Raw genomic sequence first — 25782 nt, 5'->3', positions numbered from 1 at the left:
CGAGAGAACAGCATCAAAACATGTATATTATCTAGGGTGAAACAGATCACCAGCCCAGGTGGGATGCATGAGACAAGTGCTTGGGCCTGGTGCGCTGGGAAGACCCAGAGGAATTGGGTGGAGAGGGAGGTGGGAGGGGGGATCGGGATGGGGAATACATGTAAATCCATGGCTGATTCATGTCAATGTATGACAAAACTCACTGGAATGTTGTGAAGTAATTAGCCTCCAACTAATAAAAATAAATGAAAAAAAAAAGAAAAAAAAAAGCAGAGGCATTACTCATTACTCTGCCAACAAAGGTCCGTCTAGTTAAGGCCATGGTTTTTCTAGCAGTTATGTATGGATGTGAGAGTTGGACTATAAAGAAAGCTGAGCACCAAAGAATTGATGCTTTTGAACTGTGGTGTTGAAGAAGACTCTTGAGAGTCCCTGAGACTGCAAGGAGATCCAACCAATCAATCCTAAAAGAAATCAGTCCTGAATATTCATTGGAAGGACTGATACTGAACCTGAAACTCTAATACTTTGGCCACCTGCTATGAAGAACCGACACATTGGAAAAGACCCTGATGCTGGGTAAAATTGAAGGCAGCAGGAGAAAGAGACGACAGAGGATGAGATGGTTGGATGGCATCACCGACTCAACTGATGTGTTTGAACAAGCTCCAGAAGCTGGTGATGGACAGGGCATGCTGCAGTCCATGGGGTCACAGAGTCAGACAGGACTGAGTGAATGAATTGAACTCAGTGAATTGAACTGAGTGAATGAATGAAATGGTGGGTGGATACAACCAAAATGATATAGCCAGATAATACTTCTTTGTGCTCATATATAGAGTTTTTATGATGTACATAATAGAACAGGTGAATGACCTAATATAACAGGAAATTTTGATAAAAATTTTTTTTCTCTTTCCTTAATAACTGTAAGATGATCTTACTTTTGGAGTACCATACCTTATATCTTGGAGGAGGGCATGGCAATCCACTCCAATATTCTTGCCTAGAGAATACCATGGACAGAGGAGCCTGGTGGGCTATAGCCCATAGGGTCACAAAGAGTCAGACATGACAGAAGTGACTTAGCACTCACACACCTTAATTTCAAAATACTGTAGGTATTGTTGCATTATCTCTTTATATTGTTGTTAAGGAAAAATCACAAGCCAAATGCTTTTGTTCTTTTTTCCTCTTGTAGATTAACCTTTTTTGAAAAAAGAAAAATTATTTATTTTAGGATACATAGTATATACTTTCCGAAGTCATTAATTCAAACATTCTTTTATGCTGACTGCTTTATTTATTTTTTATTTATTATTTGACAATTCCGTGTATTTAAGTGACTGTTGTTTTTTCCTGGTTACTTCTAACAGTCTGTAATTTCCTGTATCAATTCTGGAATCACCAGTTTTTTCAAATGATCCCTGATCCATTTAGAAACAGATCTGAGAATTTCTGTGCTCATTGTTATGTGATGTTTTTGTTTCTAGACTAATAAGAAGATGAATGTAGAAGATATATACATCTATTAGTTATTTATCACCTATCTGTCTTAAAACCACAAACCATGAGCTAATGCTGATCTCTCCAATCCCAATTTAACACCTCAAAGTTCTTCCAACCCATCCTCTCACCATGTTAGTGACATCCTTATCAGGTATTGAGGAACCTGGATCCCATTGATCTTAACATATTTATCACCTGTTTCTACCAGCCATACACAAAATGTATTTTCAGAATTGCTGACCCATACTGTTGAGGAAAAAAATTCTATCTACAGTTAAAAATGCAATGTTTACATTGCTTCCCATTTTTAGATTGAATATATAGACTCAAAACAATGAGTTCAAAAGTTTCTTCAGCGGGTACTGTTTTCTCTCCCTTTAGTAAGGTCACACAATCAATTTGTTTAGGTTCATGTTTCTGTTTGTATTTACTCAGGATTTTTTAAGTATGTAGAGTGTACCATGGTTTGCAATATAAAAACTACAAAATGTATGCTACTAAAAAAGAGCCACTTGACCCACCCACCAACCAGTCCACATTCACACCACTCTTGACATTAACAAACTTCATTTTCCAGTTTATTCCTTGTATTTCTTTTTCACAGTAGATGAATCGATAGATGGATTTTTTATTTCCACCTTTCATTTTTTACTCAAAAGTTATCACGATAGGAAATCAGTATTGTACTTTTTTTTTTTTTAAGTGTAACCTGGAGATCTCTCTGCATCAGTTGATAGAGATCTTCCTCATTCTTTTAAATAACTGCCTAGGACTCCATTGTACCATAGGATATTCAAACAATATCCCAAGTATAGGCTTTTAGGTCATTTCCAATATTCTTCAAATATAAATGATGCTTCAATGAATTATCTCGTGCAATTGTATCTTCTTCTGATAGGGTAGAATCTTTAGAAAAAATCTCTATGAAAGAAACTGGTGGATCAAAAGGTATTTTCAAACTCCCTTCACAAAATTTGTACCATGTTATATTCTCACCAGCAATGTATGACAGCCTCAGAAGCAGAAGATATTTTCGTGTTTTTTTCTTTAATTTTGTTTTTAATTTTCTACCAATTTTGGTGGGAAAACAGTAAGTCTCAGTGTAGTTTTAATTTTTGTTCCTCTTATTATGAGTGAAGCTGAATATGTTTTCATATGTTTAATGATGGTGTTAATATCTTTTTTTTTATATGATTGATTTTTTTTTTATTAGTTGGAGGCTAATTACTTCACAACATTTCAGTGGGTTTTGTCATACATTGATATGAATCAGCCATAGATTTACACGTATTCCCCATCCCGATCCCCCCTCCCACCTCCCTCTCCACCCGATTCCTCTGGGTCTTCCCAGTGCACCAGGCCTGAGCACTTGTCTCATGCATCCCACCTGGGCTGGTGATCTGTTTCACCATAGATAGTATACATGCTGTTCTTTTGAAATATCCCACCCTCACATTCTCCCACAAAGTTCATAAGTCTGTTCTGTATTTCTGTGTCTCTTTTTCTGTTTTGCATATAGGGTTATCGTTACCATCTTTCTAAATTCCATATATATGTGTTAGTATGCTGTAATGTTCTTTATCTTTCTGGCTTACTTCACTCTGTATAAGGGGCTCCAGTTTCATCCATCTCATTAGAACTGATTCAAATGAATTCTTTTTAATGGCTGAGTAATATTCCATGGTGTATATGTACCACAGCTTCCTTATCCATTCATCTGCTGATGGGCATCTAGGTTGCTTCCATGTCCTGGCTATTATAAACAGTGCTGCGATGAACATTGGGGTGCACGTGTCTCTTTCAGATCTGGTTTCCTCAGTGTGTATGCCCAGAAGTGGGATTGCTGGGTCATATGGCAGTTCTATTTCCAGTTTTTTAAGAAATCTCCACACTGTTTTCCATAGCGGCTGTACTAGTTTGCATTCCCACCAACAGTGTAAGAAGGTTCCCTTTTCTCCACAGCCTCTCCAGCATTTATTGCTTGTAGACTTTTGGATAGCAGCCATCCTGACTGGCGGTAATGGTACCTCATTGTGGTTTTGATTTGCATTTCTCTGATAATGAGTGATGTTGAGCATCTTTTCATGTGTTTGTTAGCCATCTGTATGTCTTCTTTGGAGAAATGTCTGTTTAGTTCTTTGGCCCATTTTTTGATTGGGTCATTTATTTTTCTGGAATTGAGCTGCAGGAGTTGCTTGTATATTTTTGAGATTAATCCTTTGTCTGTTGCTTCATTTGCTATTATTTTCTCCGAATCTGAGGGCTGTCTTTTCACCTTGCTTATAGTTTCCTTTGTAGTGCAAAAGCTTTTAAGTTTCATTAGGTCCCATTTGTTTAGTTTTGCTTTTATTTCCAATATTCTGGGAGGTGGGTCATAGAGGATCCTGCTGTGATTTATGTCGGAGAGTGTTTTGCCTATGTTCTCCTCTAGGAGTTTTATAGTTTCTGGTCTTACATTTAGATCTTTAATCCATTTTGAGTTTATTTTTGTGTACGGTGTTAGAAAGTGTTCTAGTTTCATTCTTTTACAAGTGGTTGACCAGTTTTCCCAGCACCACTTGTTAAAGAGGTTGTCTTTTTTCCATTGTATATCCTTGCCTCCTTTGTCAAAGATAAGGTGTCCATAGGTTCGTGGATTTATCTCTGGGCTTTCTATTCTGTTCCATTGATCTATATTTCTGTCTTTGTGCCAGTACCATACTGTCGTGATGACTGTGGCTTTGTAGTAGAGTCTGAAGTCAGGCAGGTTGATTCCTCCAGTTCCATTCTTCTTTCTCAAGATTATTTTGGCTATTCGAGGTTTTTTGTATTTCCATACAAATTGTGAAATTCTTTGGTCTAGTTCTGTGAAAAATACCGTTGGTAGCTTGATAGGGATTGCATTGAATCTATAGACTGCTTTGGGTAGAATAGCCATTTTGACAATATTGATTCTTCCAATCCATGAACACGATATATTTCTCCATCTGTTTGTGTCCTCTTTGGTTTCTTTCATCAGTGTTTTATAGTTTTCTATGTATAGGTCTTTTGTTTCTTTAGGTAGATATACTCCTAAGTATTTTATTCTTTTTGTTGCAATGGTGAATGGTATTGTTTCCTTAATTTCTCTTTCTGTTTTTTCATTGTTAGTATATAGGAATGCAAGGGATTTCTGTGTGTTAATTTTATATCCTGCAACTTTACTATATTCATTGATTAGCTCTAGTAATTTTCTGGTAGAGTCTTTAGGGTTTTCTATGTAGAGGATCATGTCATCTGCAAACAGTGAGAGTTTCACTTCTTCTTTTCCTATCTTTTCCTTAAAAGTTTGAGTTAATTTCATTTGCTTACTTTTCTATAGGATTTTTGCAGTTTTCCTTTATATTTAAATGTGCATTATGCATAGTATCCTATTCCTATGATATCTGTCATAAACACTGTCAGTAAAGTACTTTTGCAAGTTAGTCTCTTGGTCTGTGATTTTTTTTTTTCCCCTAAGCAAAGATATTTTTCATTATTTTAATTTAGTCAAATATTTTTTTTTTCTTTGTCCATCTGGATTTTAGGTCATAGTTAGAAACCTTTACCAGTGCCAGATTATAGAAAAATTCACCTGTGTTTTCTTTAGGGCCTGTATGGTTTCATTTGTTACATTTAAACCTATGGCCTATTTGGACCATATTCTTGGATGTGATGTGATATAAAATTTAATTTTTCTTCTTTTCCAAGTGGCTATTCTGTTGCCTCAGTTTCATGTATTAAAACACTCATCTTTTCCCTTGTGATCTGAAATGGCTACTTTATCATTAAATTTTCATATAAATATATATTTTTTGGGAGGTTCACTCTATGGACTATATTTCACTGGTTTGTTTATTCACATATCAGTACTACATTATATAATTTACAGAGTTTTTAAATACTTAATATCTGCAAGGTTTATCCCTTATCCCTCCCCATAGCTTTTTTCTCGTTTGTTTTTTCTAGATATCATTGACTGTCTTTCTTTCTATATGAACTTTAGCATCAATTTCTCTGCTTTCTTCAAGAAGTGTTATTTCTTTTGAGATTTTATAAAATGAATAAGTTACATTGGAGAGAACTGACTGCTTTATGAAATGGAGTCATCTAAGAATGAAAGGATATTTTTCCATCTGTTCAAATTTACTTTTGTACATTTCATGAGTGCTTAAAAATTTTCCTTTCATAGTTTTTAATGACATTAATGATTTTTAATGATATCATTTTCTTTGGCGATATGTGATAGTTTTGCTGTAATTTTGTGTGTATATACATATATATGTGTTATTGTCACTGTTTGTGCATACTGATTCTTTTTCTGATGTATTGAACTAATGTATTTCCTATTAAAATTTTTTAATTCTTGAAATGAATTTCATGTTATCATAGTGTATTGTTTATTTGCTGTGATAATATAATTTTTAAGATCAGTATTGGCCAATTAATTTCTTTTATGTGATCATAATCTCATTTTATTTTTACTTATTAAAAATAGCTTCTAAATTTCCCTTCATTTTTTAATCTCTAGAACAACTTGTGTAGCATTGAAATAATCTGATTTTGGTGAAGCAGTAGTATTTCCTTTTGAATCTACTTGGGCTTGCTGATCTTTTTTTTTTTTGGTGGTTCATTAATAAAATTTTCTTTATTGAATATTGGTCTATTTGAACTTTCTATCTCTAATGGGGTAGATTTTGACTAATAGTATATCTTCCTTTGATAGTATCCATTTTATCTACAATTTTTAATTTCATTGAAGACAGGTCTGCAAAGTAATGTCATAATTCATTCCTTATATTTTAAAAAATATACCAACCATGTATATTTTCGACTTCTCACTTTTTTTATAGATTAAGTTAGATAACTGGTTTGCCTACTTTGTATTTTTTATAAAAATGAACAAGATTTTTACTTATTTATAACATCTATGATTTTCTATTTCCAACTTTATGAATTTCTTTCTCCCAGAAAGCTACAATTTATAAAACAAAAGAAACACCCACTTTCAACAAAATTCAAGGGTATCACCTGACTGGATGAAACAGTTAAAAGTACTTACTCTTCTTTCACATCCTGTGGTTTTAGGAGGTTGGTGTCTCTGAAAGGACGTAATAGGTTAAACTGAATTTTTCTGCCATTTGGGCAAAAAGCATTTGAGCAAAGTTGCTTCAGTCATGTTTGACTCCGTGCGACACTACGGACTGTAGCCTGCCAGGCTCCTCTGTCCATGGGATTCTCCAGGCAAGAATACTGAAGTGGGTTGCCTTGCCCTTCTCCAAGGAATCTTCCCCACCCAGCATCTCCAGCATTGACAGGTGGGTTCTTTACCACTAGCACCACCTGGGCAGCCGAAAAGCATTCAGACATAGGCAATTTCATATGGTTCAAACCATGAATGATAAAAATCTCATTGGGACCTGTGCTCTAGCTGCCTCAAAAATCATTTTCTACACTCTGTTGAAAGGGTTCCCCTGTTTGGTTTGTTTTTAGACTTCTTTATTTTGTGAGTCAGAGGAAAAAGAAAGGAGGAGGAGCAGAGTATTCACTTAGTTTTTTTCCCCCCCTGAAAAGCTGTTTTTTAAATGTGGACAGGGGAACATCATGAAAAGTAATTGTGGCTGTATTTTGAAGATTATTTTTTTATTCCAGATCCATAAGCCTTAATGCAAAGTCCCCTGGTATTCAATATAATATCTATTTTTTCATACTGGATTGTTTATGATACTTATTTTATAGTATTTTAGCAAGTTGAGACAGGCTCTATCTAATCTACATCTTGACCAAGAAGATTGAAATCGGTGTCATCTGTGAAAAAAAGAGAAGCCCAACACTACAGTTAGTTTAGCAACTTCATGTATGAACATGGATGGTATTCACAGACAAAGGAATCATATGGAATTTTAGAGAAAAAGAAAAATCTCCTCCAAATAACTCTAGGGACTGGCATGATAAAGTCAGTCACATACATTACTCAGAGAAACTAGGAAGGCCTATATCTGCCTTTGCTATGAAGTAACTCATTAGTATTCTTAAAGTATTTGGAACCAGGACTTTGCAAGAAAACTCCCTTCTATCTGAGGGATCCACCCTGAGGTGGATCTACCCTGATCCACCTGAGGTCATTTGAAATTTTAATAAAGTCATTAGACAACTATCTTAGCACCAACTATTATTTTTATTTGTAATACAAGCATCTTTGTTAGGAGAAAGTTAGCCTTTTTATGGATGTCCAGTAATATGGCATTTACTTATTTCTAATAACATGTCAAGTTTCTGAATTCTCTTGGTGTTAATACATTTTGATATATAATTTACTGACACTAGAAATTAGGTTTATTTATATGCATTAAATTCAAACTAACAAACATTCTTCAAAGAGATAAGTGGCAGGAAGCATATAAAGAAGTCTATGAAATACAGAATGAAATGTATCTTAGAAATTTTATTTTGCCCTATACTAGTATCAATCTAGAAATATGTGTTATAGCACATCCACATAATTACCCTTTACAGCTATTTCACTTTTGGCCAGTGTTCAGGTAATGAAGACTTTTTGCTTTTTTATGGGTCCAGAGACCCATTTTCAAAATGGAATCTACTCTTTTAAATCAAGAGCTCTTTTAAAATGAAATAGCAGAAAAATGTAGAAATTTGGAACACAGGAAACAAACTCATAAAGTCTCATTTTATCTAGAAGCCTCCATATTGTGTTTTCAATGTCTTTTTCTTCCCTCTAAATAAAGGAAATAATTTAAAATACTCAATTTAATGCAGTGTTCCAAATGGCCAAGTGTCACAGACAATATCCTACATCATAAACAAAAGTGCACAGTAATTGTCCTTGGAAGCTAGAAATGAAAAGCATCATAACAAAGCAAAATGCATTATTCTTTCCACAGACTTGATAATGTTAATGTGTCTCAACTGTGTTTAAACCATAAGTAAAGTACAATTCTGCTAGGTTAACCTCCTTATGCTTGACTAAATGATTCAGAGAATAAAGCAGCTTGAATTTGATTAAGCAATTTATTTGAATTACACAATGTAATGTAACTGTGATGACATATATTTTTAAAAACTTCAACTTAAAGTTTCTTTTCACATGATAGAAAAGCTACTCAGTATAAAACTAAAGTAATATGATCAAAATGAAAGCAAAAATAATAAAGGAAGAATGGAATAGAGGAAGATAATATCAGAAGTACTATAAAATGTTTTTCAGATGTCACACATATGTATTTTACCTCCTCAATTTTTTGAGAATTCACACTATCCTATATTATTTATATTATTTCACATCATTTATATTATATATAAGTGATATATCTATAATATATCCTCTTTGTTGTCTCAGATAATTTTTCATGTTTTCCAATTATCAATTTAGTAAGTCTGCTGAAAAGAAAAAAAAAATCTAAAGATGATAATATTAACATATGGAAGAAAATACCTGGAGGTCACTGTACCAAGGAATAGGACATAACTAATTCCTCACTGTTCTGAAAGGAAGAAGTTCTTGCTAATAAACTTCAAATAATGTGAACAATGTCTGAGAAATTTGGTCATTAAGGTTTTCTATAGACATTATATGAAATCTCACCCACTCAGAGCCACTGAAGTGACAGTGTTAAGAACTGGTAAAAATAACCATCAGCAAAACATTATCATTATCATCAACTATGCTTCAAATCACTGGCTTGATAATATATTGAAAAGACCTGAATTGAGTGGAAAGTTTTCATGAGGCCTTATTTCTCCATAATAATTTGGTACAGAGTTATTAATTTCATTCTGGTCTTCTGCCTGTCCCTCTTTCTGTGTGTTTTCTCCTCTAGAGGAGAAGTGGACACTCCAACACAAGTCACAGGGATTGTGGAGGGAAACATGTATCTAATGAAGGGAATTCCACTGATTTTAGAAATGTAAAATAATTAAAATGTGGAGGATAATTTCTCTTTAAGTTTATATTGATATTTTAAAAACACATCTTCTTCTGAAGCCATTAGGAATCACATTACATTGTACTAGATGTTACTTCTTATAAAAATGTTAAGTTTTGTTTCAATTTTTGTGTTACATAATAAATTCCAACAGACACTATTACTCAATTAGTACAATATCCAGCTCCCTCTAAAAGGGGCTGATTAGGTAAGCTAACACTCCTTGTAACCCACAGAATGAGTTTCACAGGTATCCCTCTGTGAACCAGTTATAATTTCTCAATTATAAAGTATGTGACTATGGAAGGTGATGACTGACTTGAATTTATCAAAAATTGCATTCCGCATTCTGTTGGCCTCAGGCAAACTAGATGACTTCCAAATCTGCTTCATTCCTCTCTTATACTAATGTGAAAATAATTGTACTGCATGAGGGTATTGTGAAGTTTACTTAAAATTTATGTAGAGTTTTATATCCAAATCTATAAAGTTGTGCATAGGAGTCCTCTTTGTTTGTATTGCTGATATGTTGTCCAAATAGGTAAAGAGAATTAGAACATTATATTTTACACAGGAAACTGTGGTTTTAGGTAAAACAATTTTGAACCTGATATTCAAGATCCATGAATTGAATCCTTATGATTTTATGAGTTGAGCCATGGAAATTCCTTGGACAAATTTTGAAACTTATCTGGAAATTTGATTTTTCTTTTGTAAAGCTGTTAATGTTGCACTGACTTCCCATGGTTTCTGTAAATCACAAATGTGACAATATTTGTAAAATCAATTGTTTTCAGTGGCTGTTAAGATGCTAAAACATTGAGGGGCTCCCAGAGGTGAGGAGTATCAAAGCCCAGCCCAAGAGAGGATGAGAGGATGATGTGATGAATCATCAGGGAAGTATGTGTATATATATAATGGAATTTATTCTATGATCTGTAAAAAATTAACAAACTGTAATTAAAGTCAGGAGCAGAGGAAGTTCTCATGCCTTGAGACAACATCAGAACCCAACAGGAAGAAGAAAGACTCCCCTTGTTCTCTGGCAGAAACTCAGCTTATGAAAAGCCAGAGAGAGAGAGACAGAGGAGTAAACTGTTTCCTGTATCTCTCCAAACTTCCTTCTCCCCTCTCCCTGCCTTGCTCTGCAAGGACTTGCAAATGGCTAACATGGTATCCATTCCCACACTGCAATTTTCTAATGATATGAAATAAACCCATCATTGCTGGAGAAATAACTGGCAGTATATTTGTTTTCAGTTCAGTTCAGTTCAGCATGCCAGGCCTCCCTGTCCATCACCAACTCCCAGAGTCCACCCAAACCTATGGCCATTGAGTTGGTGATGCCATCCAACTATCTCATCCTCTGTCATCCCCTACTCCTCCTGCCCTCAATCTTTCCCAGCATCAGGGTCTTTTGAAATGAGTCATCTCTTTGCACGAGGTGGCCAAAGTATTGGAGTTTCAGCTTCAACATCAGTCCTTCCAATGAACACCCAGGACTCGTCTCCTTCAGGATGGACTGGTTGGATCTCCTTACAGTCCAAGGAACTCTCAAGAGTCTTCTCCAACACCACAGTTCAAAAGCACCAATACTACAGAGAACAGTGTGGAGATTCCTTAAAAAAACTGGACATAGAACTGCCATATGACCCAGCAATCCCACTCCTGGGCATACACACCGAGGAAACCAGATCTGAAAGAGACGCGTGCACCCCAATGTTCATTGCAGCACTGTTTATAATTGCCAGGACATGGAAGCAACCTAGATGCCCATCAGCAGACGAGTGGATAAGGAAGCTGTGGTACATATACACAATGGAATATTACTCAGCCATTAAAACGAATTCATTTGAATCAGTTCTAATGAGGTGGATGAAACTGGAGCCCGTTATACAGAGTGAAGTAAGCCAGAAAGATGAAGACCAATACAGTATACTAATGCATATATATGAAATTTAGAAAGATGGAAATGATAACCTTATATGCAAGACAGAAAAAGAGACACAGATGTATAGAACAGACTTTTGGACTCTATGGGAGAAGGCAAGGGTGGGATGATCTGAGAGAATAGCATTGAAACATGTATATTATCAAGTGTGAAACAGATCGCCAGTCCAGGTTGAATGCATGAGACAAGTGCTCAGAACTGGTACACTGGGATGACCCAGAGGGATGGGATGGGGAGGGAGGTGGGAGGGGGATTCAGGATGGGAAACACATGTAAATCCATGGCTGATTCATGTCAATGTATGGCAAAAACCACTACAATATTGTAAAGTAATCAGCCTCCAACTAATAAAAATAATTGGAAAAAAGAAAACAAACACAAAAGCATCAATTCTTCAGCGCTCAGCTTTCTTCACAGTACAACTCTCACATCCATACATGACCACTGGAAAAACCATAGCCTTGACCAGACAGACCTTTGTTGGCAAAGTAATGTCTCTGCTTTTTAATATGCTGTCTAGGTTGGTAATAACTTTCCTTCCAAGGAGTAAGCGTCTTTTAATTTCATGGCTGCAGTCACCATCTGCAGTGATTTTGGAGCCCAGAAGAATAAAATCAGCCACTGTTTCCACTGTTTCCCCGTCTATTTGCCATGAAGTGATGGGACTGGATGCCATGATCTTAGTTTTCTGAATGTTGAGCTTTAATCAACTTTTTCACTCTCCTCTTTCACTTTCATCAAGAGGCTCTTTAGTTCTTCTTCACTTTCTGCAATAAGGTGATGTCATCTGCATATCTGAGGTTATTGATATTTCTCCTAGCAATCTTGATTCCAGCTTGTGCTTCCTCCAGTCCAGCGTTTCTCATGATGTACTCTAAATATAAGTTAAATAAGCAGGGTGACAATTTACAGCCTTGACATACTCCTTTTCCTATTTGGAGCCAGTCTGTTGTTCCATGTCCAGTTCTATATCTAACTGTTGCTTCCTGACCTGCATACAGGTTTCTCAAGAAGCAGATCAGGTGGTCTGGTATTCCCATCTCTTGCAGAATTTTCCACAGTTTATTGTGATCCACACAGTCAAAGGCTTTGGAATAGTCAATAAAGCAGAAATACATGTTTCTCCTGGAACTCTCTTGCTTTTTCGATGATCCATCAGATGTTGGCAATTTGATTTCTGGTTCATCTGCCTTTTCTAAAACCAGCTTGAACATCTGCAACTTCTCAGTTCACGTACTGCTGAAGCCTGGCTTGGAGAATTTTAAGCATCACTTTACTAGAATGTGAGATGAGTGCAATTGTGCGGTAGTTTGAGCATTCTTTGGGGTTGCCTTTCTTAGGGATTGGAATGAAAATGGACCTTTTCCAGTCCTGTGGCCACTGCTGAGTTTTCCAAATTTGCTGGCATTTGAGTGCAGCACTTTAACAGTATTATCTTTTAGGATTAGAAATGGCTCAACTGGAATTCCATCACCTCCACTAGCTTTGTTTGTAGTGATGCCTCCTAAGGCCCACTTGACTTCACATTCCAGCATGTCTGGCTCTGGGTGAGTGATCACACCATCTTGATTATCTGGGTCATGAAGATGTTTTTTATATAGTTCTTGTGTGTATTCTTGCCACCTCTTCTTAATATCTCCTGCTTCTCTTACTTCCATACCATTTCTGTCCTTTATTGAGCCCATCTTTGCAAAAAAATGTTCCCTTAGTATCTCTAATTTTCTTGAAGAGATCTCTAGTCTTTCCCATTCTATTGTTTTCCTCTATTTCTTTGCATTGATCACGGAGGAAGGCTTTCTTATCTCTCCTTGCTATTCTTTGGAACTCTGCATTCAAATGGGTATATCTTTCCTCTTCTTTGCTTTTAGCTTCTCTTCTTTTCACAGCTATTTATAAGGCCTCCTTAGACAGCCATTTTAAAATTGCCTAGATTAAAAAATTGCCTAGGTATTTGCAACTCAAAGAGCAGTCCATGAACCAGCAGCATCAGCAATAATTGAGAGCATTCTTAGGATCTACCCCAGACAGGCTGCGTCAGAATCTGCAATTTAAAAAGACGTTTGACAGCCTGCATGGGAGGGGAGTTTGGGGGAGAATGGATACATGTGTCTGTATGGTTGAGTCCCTTTGCTTGTCCTCCTGAAACTATCACAACATTGTTAACTGTCTATATTCCAATATAAAATTAAAAGTTAAAATGAATAAAAAAGATCCCTGAGTGATTTATATATACCTATATTAAAGTTTACAGGTATTGGCCTTGATCTTGTGACATAACTTCAGAATGCATATTCTTAATACAACCCCTTGGAATTAATCATAATCAAATACACATAGGAGGACTAAACCAATCAGGCCTGGTAGTGTTTTAGAATTTTATTCCCCCTTCTCCTATCCTTAGATCCTCCTATTCACAAATTTCCCCAAGCACAGACCCATTTGCTGATCCCTACAACCAGTGACCATTATATCTAGAGAAGTAAGTCACTTTCAGGATTTAGGTCTTTATAAAAATAGAGATCTCAAATAAGAGCTATTGACTGTTTTATTTTATATTCTTCTTACAAAGGAAGGCTAGTCACCCTGGTTGCTTCCTTACAACTACTCAAAAATTCACTTAAGAGTCTGAGAGGAAGCACTGGGCATAGACCAGGGCATAAGAAAACCAGGGCATATTTTTAATGCTTAAGAAACATAAAAATACAGATTTCAATGCTCCAAATCCCCAAGGCTGATTTTTCCAGGAATATTATTTTTCAAATGGATTATTCTTTGTTCATTTATAGATAAATTCACTATACCTTGTTTTATTTAAACCTGTGATTTTGCCTGTCTAGGAATTGACTGTATAGACTGGTCAACAAGTACTCTCTTACATTCTTTGTTATCAGAAACTTACCTCACAGTGTGCTGGACTAATGTGAGGTCCACGAATCACCTGCATGATGAACCTGGTATGCTTGTCAAAATTTCATGTTCCTTGGCCACTCCTAAACAACGAGAATCACTGGATGGACTTGGTATTGCTTCTGTTTCCCCAGGAACATCTAATACACAGTCAAGTCTGGAAACCGCTTCTCTAGAGCATTAGTTCTTAACTCCAGTTGCATATTGCAATCACCTGAGGACATTTTAAGTCTACTCTACTGTGCTTCAAGCCCAGTGCTTCTAATTTATCTGGTCTGTGGAGTTAAGATGGGTAGCCATCAGTATTAAATGTCCTATAGTGATTCTAACCAGTTTTCCTGCTAATATAGCCCACAGCTAACTGGTGACCACAAAATGAGGTGCCAAAGAATTGATGGTTTTGAATTGTTGGAGAAGACTTTTGAGAGTCCCTTGGACAGCAAAGAGATCAAACCAGTCAGTCCTAAAGGAAATCAACACTGAATATTCTTTGGAAAGACTGATGTTTAAGCTCCAATACTTTGGCCACCTGATGCAAAGAGCCGACTCAATGGAAAAGTCCCTGATGCTAGGACAGATTGAAGACAAAAGGAGAAAAGGGTGGTAGAGGATGAGATGGTTAGATAGCATCACTGACTTAGTGGACATGAATCTGAGTAAACTCCAGGAGATGGTGAATGACAGGGAAGCCTGGCATACTGCAGTCCATGGGGTCGCAAAAGTTGGACACGACTTGGCAACAATGAACACATGAAAATAATTAGGTAAACATTGGTGCTTTGCCATCCTGAATGGGCACTTTCTATACCTTAAACCCCTTTCGATGTTCACCTAATGCTTCCTTCTCTGCTCATCAAAAGTCAAGTAGATTCTATCATTATAACTGCAGATCAGTGAAGAAGTGTCCATCTTCAAAATCAAAAGTGAACAATTTACAGATATACTCTCACATATCTTGCATTTGAATTCATTATCCTTAGCCACAGTTCCTTGCCTTCACAGAATGGCTACTGTATTTCATTTTGGAGAAATGGAGCATATTTCAAGCAGAGGAAATGGTGCAGTAAGTGTAGTCTTCACTAAAATGTCATAAGTGACTTCTTTTAATTCATGAAGCAGGTCATGAGTGATAGTAAGAAGACATGAGATTCTTATTCTATTTCCCTTCGAAGTCATTTTAGCAATATTGTCATGTAGCTTCTTTGTCAAAAGAAAACAGGCAAAATTATTATTATAACAGGTGCAGTTCGATGTATATGCAACTCCAGTTGCATATTAGAATCACCTGAGGACATTTCAAGTCTACTCTTGAAAAGCTGTGTCTGAATTAAAAAGCTGTGTCTAAATCAGAAATATTATAAATAAAGTAAGGACCCTACCAGAGACAGATGTAAGAAGGATCTCTGTAGTTTATCCTTTTGTAAAGTGAAAAAGGAAATTGTTTTTTTTTTAAAGTACAAGTTTTAGGATAGGGTGATAGTTTACAAAGAAAGATATGCATTTATGTAGACACAATAATTTTATATAATTGATTAGACAAAAGAGAGCTTAGAAATACTCTAGCACTAATTTACCTGTTTACATGTGGGAAAAAGACAAATACCATTAGAGATTATGTGGCATTTTTACACTGTAGTTAAAAGCAGCAAGAAGTGTCCTGACTTCTTGCCTGTGTTCTTCCCACTCCGACATCTTCTTTGTCTTTGAAAGGATAAATGAAATTAAGTATAAGAATCTGACATTTAGATTCATACCATGAAATCAGGTGTTTTAAAGGAGTGATTGATTTCTAAGGTGCAAAAGATCACTAATGCATGAGCATTTAAATATCTAAATTGGATGTAATAACACATTTTATAGAAGATTTAAAATGGCCTGGGCTTTTAATGTTAATAGTTTTCAAACATATCCTAATAGGTAGGCCAATTAACTCAGAATGAATACTTAGGGCCATCATTTAAATAATGTGAAAGTTAAATGTGCTTCTTATCTTTTTTCCCTTTTATTCTGAGACACTAAGTCTTGATTTGCATCTGGTAAGCTTTACTATTCACATGTGGCTTTTGGTGTGCAGTTTGTAAACAAAGCAGGACTAGAAGCAAATTCAAATTCAAAAATAAAATCCATGGCCAATAGTCTCCTGGTTAGATGGCAGGTGGATACAGTGATACTTGGCAAATTACCTACTCCATCTTCTCCTCATTCCCTGATTTATAAAAGGGGACTTATAACTATTCCTTTATTAAAAGATAATTTGTGTAAAGATTCAGTATTTACATTTTAAAGAGCCCATTCAGATTGTCAAGCACAACTTTTGTAGCTAATTATTTTTGAGACTTTTTTGAAGAAAAGAAAAGAAAGGCTGCAGTCTTGAGTAGTCTGGGTGGAATAGGATTAAAAATTTATTAGTGCAGAATAATTATATTAGAATAAGTTTTTTGTATTACATATAAAATTTTGAGCATCCCAGATGGTGATAGTGGAATAATCATTTAAATAAGTAAAACTTTGTTTGAAATAAACATAATCTGTTTAAGGAAAGGTGAAGTGCTTTCTCAAGGAAGTTAGGTGCGATAAGCTAAATAAGAACTGAAAGTCTGATTCAGAATACTTACTAGCTGTGAAAGGTTGGGGAATACTATAGATGAACGTGGACCAAATGTCATAAAAGGAGTGTGAAGTGAAAGGCACTCAGTCGTGTTCAACTCTTTGAGACCCCCTGGACTGTAGCCCACCAGGCTCCTCTGTCCAGGGAATTCTCCAAGCCAGAATACTGGAGTGGGTAGCCATTCCCTTCTCCAGGGAATCTTCCCAACCCAGGGATCAAACCCAGGTTTCCTGCACAAGACTCAAAAAGAAGGCCACTGCCTTCTAGAGCCACTGTCTAGAGCCAATTCACTATCTGCTGAAAAGAAACAAAGATGTTTATCCCATTGATCTTAGCACTAACTATACATTGCGGATTTAGCATTTTCCCTGCTAATTTGTGAGAGGCACATTTAGCTAGTGAGTAAATCTAGCTAGCTGCCTGTCGAGTAAGCGAAATGCCACATAGCTTTTTTGTTCTGTATGCATTATTTCATATGCTATAATGCTTAGGTTGTGATTTTGAAATAAAGACAAATTTAAAAATACTTATTATTTTTTTAAAATGCACACTCAAAAGAAATCACAACCAGCTTTGATGCTAAGAGTAAACATATGCCAAGAATTTCAAGAAACCCTTAGAGGGTAAGTCAAGGGCTAGAGAGCCTCACTGGGGCAGGCAGGACCCAGGGTGTGGCAGTAAATGGAGAGGCAGTGCTCCAAGTGTCAGCTGGACTCGGACTGGTGGGCCTCCTTCTTGTACATGGTCATGGTGTTGCACAGGTTGATGGCAATACACAAATGCATCAACATATCTTCAAAAAATCCAGATCATTGTTCTTCTTGGTGCCAAACTTAATCAGATAACCTGAGCTTTGCTTTTTAAGGGACAACATATTTATTACCTATAGGACATTAACAAGAAAAGCAATGCAACTACAGGCTGAAATGCCTCTGATAACTTGACTTTTGAATGTATTATGCTAATACTGGCAAGCAGATGTTGCAGCTCTGTGACCATTTTATGGGGTTGGCCAAAAAGTGTGTTTGGGTTTTCCTGTAAGATGTCATGCAAAACCATGAAGGAACCTTTTGGCCAATCCAATATACGAGCTGCTGTAGGAAAATTTGAGAATTTTTTTTTTCTTTATATGTGAAAATGCTTTTAAATCAATTAAAACTAAGATAGTCATGACAATGAGGGAAAATCCATTCTGGTAACTCCTAAGTGATATTTCTACTGGCAATGGCTGTTTGAGAGTATCTGTTAGAGAGATTTTCTCACTACTAAGTTAAACCAGTGATGATTCTTTCTCATCCAACAATGAGTTGGATATGATTTGTAATCTTTGAAAACCTTCAGGGTCTGCCATATGAAGGTTTGAGCAGTTCACAAATAATTGAACACATTTGGTAAAATCAATTCTCAGTTTAGTGTCTAAAATGGAAAGTATAACTCTGGGCACTTCTAATGACCCTCCCACCATAGACAAGGATGAGTACTCTGTGTGAAGGATATAATAGGATAAAAGGATTCAGATTCTTGAATCCTTTGATTATGATCCATTTCATAGATAATAAGTCTTTAGCTGCTTCACTGATTCTTCAACAAAGTGTCAGGTTTTCTCAGGTAGCTGATGGTGTAAAATCATCCATGCCCTGTGACTTAACAAAAGCCAGCTAAAATTTTCCATATAACATGGATTTCATAGTAATGGTAATAACTTACCTTCTTTATGTTCTGTGCATTACTCAATTGGTTACTACATGATTAGATGTATGATAATTAGTGAAAGTGAGAAATTCACAACAATTTTCAAACTTGCTGCACTATCATCTTGAAATCCTATTGACAGTAAAAATAGCAACCGAGGTGGAAGAGATATGAAATATGAAAATTACGATATGGCAACAGCCACAATAATAATTATTTAGACAAGAGGTACTGATAGTTACTAAATTGAGAGAATTGTAAGAAACAGAGTATTGTCAGAACCTCCCATAAGATACCAATTAATTATAAGCACAATAACAGAATCTTTGCCATGTAGGAATCTGGCAGATACCACCATAGCCAGGTGATCATAACTAACTTTACAAATAATGGGGTAATTTTGCCTCCTAATGAATATTAATCAAAAGTACAACATTTCTAGTGTTCCTCCCCAAAATATGTAACTTGAGTTTAAATGTGAGGATACTTCAGACAAACTTCTATAAATAAGGAGCTTGCACTGTTCAAAACTGTCAAGGACACAATAGAAAGACTAAAGAACTGTTCCAGATTAAAGAAGACTAAAGAGATGGGAATACCAGACCACCTGACCTGCCTCTTGGGAAACCTGTATGCAGGTCAGGAAGCAAGAGTTAGAACTGGACATGGAACAACAGACTGGCTCCAAATAGGAAAAGGAGCAAGTCAAGGCTGTATATTGTCACCCTGCTTATTTAACTTGTTTGCAGAGTACATCATGAGAAACGCTGGACTGGAGGAAGCACAAGCTGGAATCAAGATTGCCAGGAGAAATATCAATAACCTCAGATATACAGATGACACCACCCTTATGGCAGAAAGTAAAGAACTAAAGAATCTCTTGATTAAAGTGAAAGAGGAGAGTGAAAAAGTTGATTAAAGCTCAACATTCAGAAAACTAAGATCATGGCATCTGGTCCCATCACTTCATGGCAAATAGATGGGAAAATAGTGGAAACAGTGGCTGACTTCATTTATCTGGGCTCCAAAATCACTGCAGATGGTGATTGCAGCCATGAAATTAAAAGATACTTACTCCTTGGAAGGAAAGTTATGACCAACCTAGACAGCATATTAAAAAGCAGAGACATTACTTTGCCAGCAAAGGTCCATCTAGTCAAGGCTATAGTTTTTCCAGTGGTCATGTATGGATGTGAGTTGGACTGTGAAGAAAGCTGAGTGCCAAAGAATTGATGCTTTTGAACTGTGGTGTTGGAGAAGACTCTTGAGAGTCCATTGGACAGCTAGGAGATCCAACCAGTCCATCCTAAAGGAGATCAATCCTGGGTGTTCATTGGTAGGACTGATGTTGAAGCTGAAACTCTAATACTTTGGCCACCTGATGCAAAGAGCTGATTCATTTGAAAAGACCCTGATGCTGGGAGGGATTGGGGGCAGGAGGAGAAGGGGACGACAGAGGATGAGATGGCTGGATGGCATCACTGACTCAATGGACATGGGTTTGAGTGGACTCAGGGAGTTCGTGATGGACAGGGAGGTCTGGCGTGCTGTGGTTTATGGGGTCTCAGAGTCAGACATGACTGAGCGATTGAACTGAACTGAACTGAATGAGGAATGACAATTTAATGCAACATGTGGTCCTGGCTTGGATTTTAGACCTGAAATTTGTTTCCTTCGCCATAAAGAACATTAGTGCGACAGTTAGAATTTAAATAAGGCATGTAAATTGGATAACAGTGCTGGTTTAATGTCAGTTTTCTGAATTAACTGCGTGTGAGAATTTTGTGATTCTTAGGAAATATATACTGAAGTATTTAGGGGTAAATGAGTGTCATATGTATGACACTTACTGTTAAATGATTTAGATACTACAAAGGATGTATGGACAGAGGAATAAGGGGAGTGACAATACAAATGCCCACACATCAGAAAGGAAGGGTTTAGGACAGCGCTACTTTGCACCAGGGCACTGAGGAGGGATAGGGGGATAGGCACAGGGACAGCACACGGTCTGCGGGAGATTTCCGTAGGGATCCTGCCTGACCTTCTACTCAAAGTATGCTCCATGGACGAGAAATATGGACACTAGCTAGAAAATCATTAGACACGCAGAAGTTTTGGTCCTACCAAGATCTAACATTCAAAAGCTTGCATCTTAATAAGGTCATCAGGTGATTGGTACATTATGAACTTCTGAGAAACACTGCTCTGTAACCTTCACACCAGGTATAATGTGGCTGGAGTCATAGGAATGAGGTGGGAAAAAATGGAGTCTTGCTATCCTGAGAGATGCCTTCCTTGAATATGTCTGGAATGTGAGTCATTGTTACTGATATCCAAGTATATGCTAAAATTCAAAGGACCTAAAAATCACTGTCAGAATTTTTATTCTTTCCTTATCTTGAACTAGAATTTTCATTTGAAATTGTTGTAAAATCAGTGCAGAAAGTTACAATCAGTATTATCTTAAATGAAATAGCATGGAATGAAGTAGAAAATATGAAAATTCATTACACGTGGTTAGTAAATCCTGTGTCACCCTGAAGACATGGGACGGTCCCAAGTTTGGTTCAGATGTAGTGATTGATGATGTCACACATGTCAGGAAAGTATGAAAAAATATATTACCCACATAATAGGCTTTCTGGGGAGAGTAGAGCAATTTAAAGTAGGCTAAAAAAATGACTTCAGAGAGTTATGTAAGGGGAGTGGTGTGGGGTTTTCATGGTGTTAAGGAGTGGAGATGTGGCAAAAATTCCCATGAGCAAACTGGACCTTGAGTGGCTTGAAATCCCACACCTCTCTTAGCTTCAAAGGAGGGAACTTATTAGTTTCCCCAGATGTTGGGTAACAGAAAAAGGGAGTATGTTGGGGCACGGAGGCTGTCAGTAGCCAAATATCAAAAGCTGAGTCACACTCTTCATCACAGAAAGCATCACACACATCATGACAATTTTTCTCAGTAGTAACGTGTGCACATGTACATGCACTGGATTTTGAGAAGACATACTCTTTTGGTTTGTTAGAAAAGTCTGAAAGTCAGAAACCTCAGAGTTAATGAACAGGTTACATTAAGTTATTGCTTAACTTAACACAGATTCATAGTGGTTTTTTTTTTTTTTTTCTTTCCTGAGTTCATCACCAGATTAAGTGCAGAAATGAATTTTAATGGTCTCACTCAGGTTCTTACTGTCTCCCTTTTCTTTTATTCCAGGGAATTTAAGGACTGGGAAATTTAAAGTCCATATGTTAACACTCTTACTGCCTGCCAAGCCATTTGGTTCATGTGGACTGTATTGCTAAACTTATTTCATTTAATTTAAACTTGACAATTAGACCCTGTGGTCCAGTCCCAACACAGAAAAATCTGATGGTATAAATACTTGAATCCCACATAAATTAATCTTTCTCACAGCATCTTTCTAGATACTTCCTTCTTATCTATTTTTTAGCACAATTTGGGACAGATTTTTTGAATTTTTAGAATCCACAAAAAAATTCAAAAAATCCACAGAAATTCAAAATAACCTTCTCTTTCTACCCAAGAGAAGTTCTTACTATTATTTGGTTTAACCAGATAGGTGTAAATTTTCTATAATATATTTTATTATCAAGCAGAATTTAATTAATAAAAAATATTTTATTTCAATCAGCCTACAATATATTTAGCACCTGTTTTGCCTCGTGACTCTTCCTGCTAACTCCTCTCCCAACACTAACCCTGATTATAGCATTTCAGGACATTCCTGTATTAGTGTATATTTGCTTTTATTTAACATTCTAATCATTTCCTTTTTCTTGGAGTTATACCTATGAGTTATGGTCACATGACTAGGATTTTCAGAGATATAACTTTCTGACATGGTAAATATTTAATTTCCTTATTCTTTAGCTAAATGTACTTTTAAATATAGATAATTTGGCAATGAGATGATGCCAATCACACAGACATGCACATACACATACATACACACACACACACATTTACACACACAGAGCCCAATAGATGGAAAATGTTGATTAAAATGATATCACTTTTCAATGTTAATTGGACTGTGATCTCACTGTATAATAAGCTTCCATTTTCAAAAAGTCTGCAATGTGAGGTGATTTGGACACTGCATTTTAGATTAGAACATAGCTGACTATACAGTTTTCTGCCTTAAAAAGCACAACTGCACAATTACCACTCTTTAAAAGATCAGCAGAAGTCACTAGAAAACCTGACATGTGAGGGTCTCGTGACGTTCATCTAGAAGCAGTCTCAGCCTGTGAGTTGGAAGCTATGTGAAGAGAAACAAAGAGGAAAGACATGCTTCTGCTTTGCGTTTTTCTCCCTAGGTACTGCTAGAGATTTTTATCAATACATTTTGAGCATTTTTCTTTTTTTGGTTGTTCTACTGCCATTTCTACTTTTTAAAATCATTTTTTAATTACTTTAGTCATCTTCTTGCTTATTTTTATTTTAATTTACTCTCTTAAGTGCTAAAAAATTCAAAGATTTAGATAGGCTTGTGGAAGAATGTTGATTAGATAAGAGGAAATACTGGTGGGGCTTTTTTCTCCTCCTGAAAGTTTGCTCTGTGACCTCAGTTTTCAAAAATGCCTAAGGTTTGTCTGAACTTACATTTGGAAAAGACTCAGAGGAAGTGCTTAGTTTTGCTCCCAGCAGAGCAATAAAGATAACTAGCTGTGGTAGTCGAAATGCCATATGGTCTATGACTTTAAATTAGAGTACAAACACCTTTGGAGAAAACCTTACTGACAAAAAGGAAGAGGTATCATCTATTACTATTGGGTTTTCCTTAATAAGAAGCTCTATCACATGGCATTCCAAAGTACTCTGTGCCCCATATTTCAGAAGGAACATACTTCGTTAAAATACCTTCGCTCATTTTCAAGTCTCATTTTTATTAACTTTTTTTTGCTATATCACCACACACTTTGGTTTGTTATTGTATAGTTGAGCTAAAAATTTGATGTCCAGAATGTTTGAGAAACACATGCTTATTAATAGTATGGATTAATCAAATAATAATGTATGTGAAACTAATTAGTCAACAGTTGCTGTTTGAGGTAATTTGCCATTTTAAATTATAAATTTCAAAGGTCAAGGACAAAATAACAAATTATGAAAAATGAAGTATAATTGGTAATTTAGTTATGAAGTTACACATTACATAAAAATAATATATTAATGTATTATCTGCATATTAGATATCTACCTATATTTTTACCTAAATCATCAATTAAAATAACTATTAAAGTATTCCATGGGTGACTTCCTTCTTTTCTGACATAATTAAGATTAAATTTTTATGACAATATTAAACAAAGTACATTATACACTATCTTTCAGCACATATATTAGGCCTAATCTGAAAACTGAGGGTACCAAAGAAATTGTGAAATGCCTTACTAATCTCATGACAAACATAACTATTTTCATTGGCAATGACCTATATTTAGTTCTATATATATGAACACATCTCTTTCTATTAATATTAGCCCACTTTGGCTCCTCATCCTCAATATTTTATTGCCTAACTATAGTCAAAATATGTTTGCTAATCCTTTCTAGCAATTCCAACCATATGGTAAGCAACTCTTACCATATATCTCTTGTTTCAGGAAGCTCATTAAAAAAAATAATAATCATGATATTTACTAATCTTGATTGTGTTGACTATATTTCCATTCACTGTCATCTTTCAAAGACCATCTAACTCAGCACCCAGATTACTTTAGTATGTCTCTTCATCACAAAACAGAAAATTGAAAAAGATTAGACTTCATGGGGGTCTCTCACATCACATGGCATCACCGGCTCTATGCACATGATTTTGAGGAAGTTCTGGGAGTTGGTGATGGACAGGGAAGCCTGGCATGCTGCAGTCCATGGAGTCACAAAGAGTCGAACATGTCTGAACCACTGAACTGACTGACTGTGGGGTCTCTCTGTGATAGATGTTTTCAAAATACAAAGTCAAAACTGGGATTTGCACACCAAAAGCCATTGTTCATGTCATTGAGATGAAAAAAAAGGTGGATTTATGAAGAAGATTTCTTTGGAGACAGCCATTGAGACCTGTTGAGTAAGAATGGAACTGGCTCAAGCGTGGTGTGGAGACTTTTTAACAAACTTCTGAGAAAGTTTAATAACATGACCTACAATATTGAATATTGAATACAATATTGTTCATTGGAAGGACTGATGTTGAAGTTGAAACTCCAATACTTCGGCCACCTGATGCGAAGAGCTGACTCATTTGAAAAGACCCTGATGCTGGGAAAGATTGAGGGCAGGAGGAGAAGGGGACTACAGAGGATGAGATGGTTGGTGGCATCACTGACTCGATGGACATGGGTTTGGGTGAACTCCGGGAGTTGGTGATGGACAGGGAAGGCCTGGCGTGCTGCAGTCCATGGGGTCGCAAAGAGTCAGACACAACTGAGTGGCTGAACTGAATTGAACTGAACAATATTGAATGATGGGCTTCTTTCTGGCTTCTACTTGAAAAATACAAGGGTTAAAATGTTTTAGCCAGCATCTGATACAGGATTTGAACAAGAGGTGTATGCATTTTCAGCGTTCACTGGAGCAAAAAATATGTGAATGTTTCCCAGAATGAGTGGTGGGCTACAAGGAGGTGATGGTTGGCCTGGTAGTTTTTAATCTGAAGGGAGTCTTCGTAGAATCAACCAGCAAGAAACAAAATGAGGAGAGGAGTAAAAGTGAAACGAAAGTGCTTTGTTGGCAGTGCAGTGGATATTCTCAGTGGGACCTCTAAAAATCCATTAAAAATTGCCCTATAAGAGTTGGCTTCAAATACCAACAGTGCCCAGAGACTGTAAAGCCGTAGAAAAACAACACCAGTCAAGTAAGAATTTTCCTGTTCCCCCTTACTCTCCTCTCTAAACTAAACCCAAGAGCCATCAGAATTCTCTTTTTGCAAATGGGCAAACTGAATAGGAAAACAAAAATGAATCACAATACCACCCTACTCTATTTGCTGGCCTCTTACCTGTAGAATAGCATAACTATGAAGGGGAAGCTTTAATTGTACAATATAAGAGTTTAATCATATAGGTCTTACAGTTAGAATTTTTGAATTGAGATATTATTTCCTTTTTTAAAATAGTCATATGATTTTTATTTCCTATGAGTATTCAGA

At 36.3% G+C, this 25782-nt stretch overlaps 1 long non-coding RNA gene across 1 annotated transcript; it reads right to left on the bottom strand.

The window, feature by feature from the left end:
• Window positions 1–572: 572 nt before the first annotated feature.
• LOC122674846 lies at window positions 573–24548 on the bottom strand. The gene is made up of 3 exons (XR_006335059.1): window positions 24445–24548; window positions 21378–21382; window positions 573–648 (listed from the first exon to the last, which is right to left on the bottom strand). It is a non-coding gene; the product is annotated as an uncharacterized LOC122674846 (long non-coding RNA).
• Window positions 24549–25782: the final 1234 nt, after the last annotated feature.

This window comes from Cervus elaphus, chromosome 18, assembly GCF_910594005.1.
Source record: "Cervus elaphus chromosome 18, mCerEla1.1, whole genome shotgun sequence".
NCBI classification, from domain to species: domain Eukaryota; kingdom Metazoa; phylum Chordata; class Mammalia; order Artiodactyla; family Cervidae; genus Cervus; species Cervus elaphus.
Note: the sequence above shows the minus strand (reverse complement) of the source record. Positions and strands in the feature narration are given on the sequence as shown.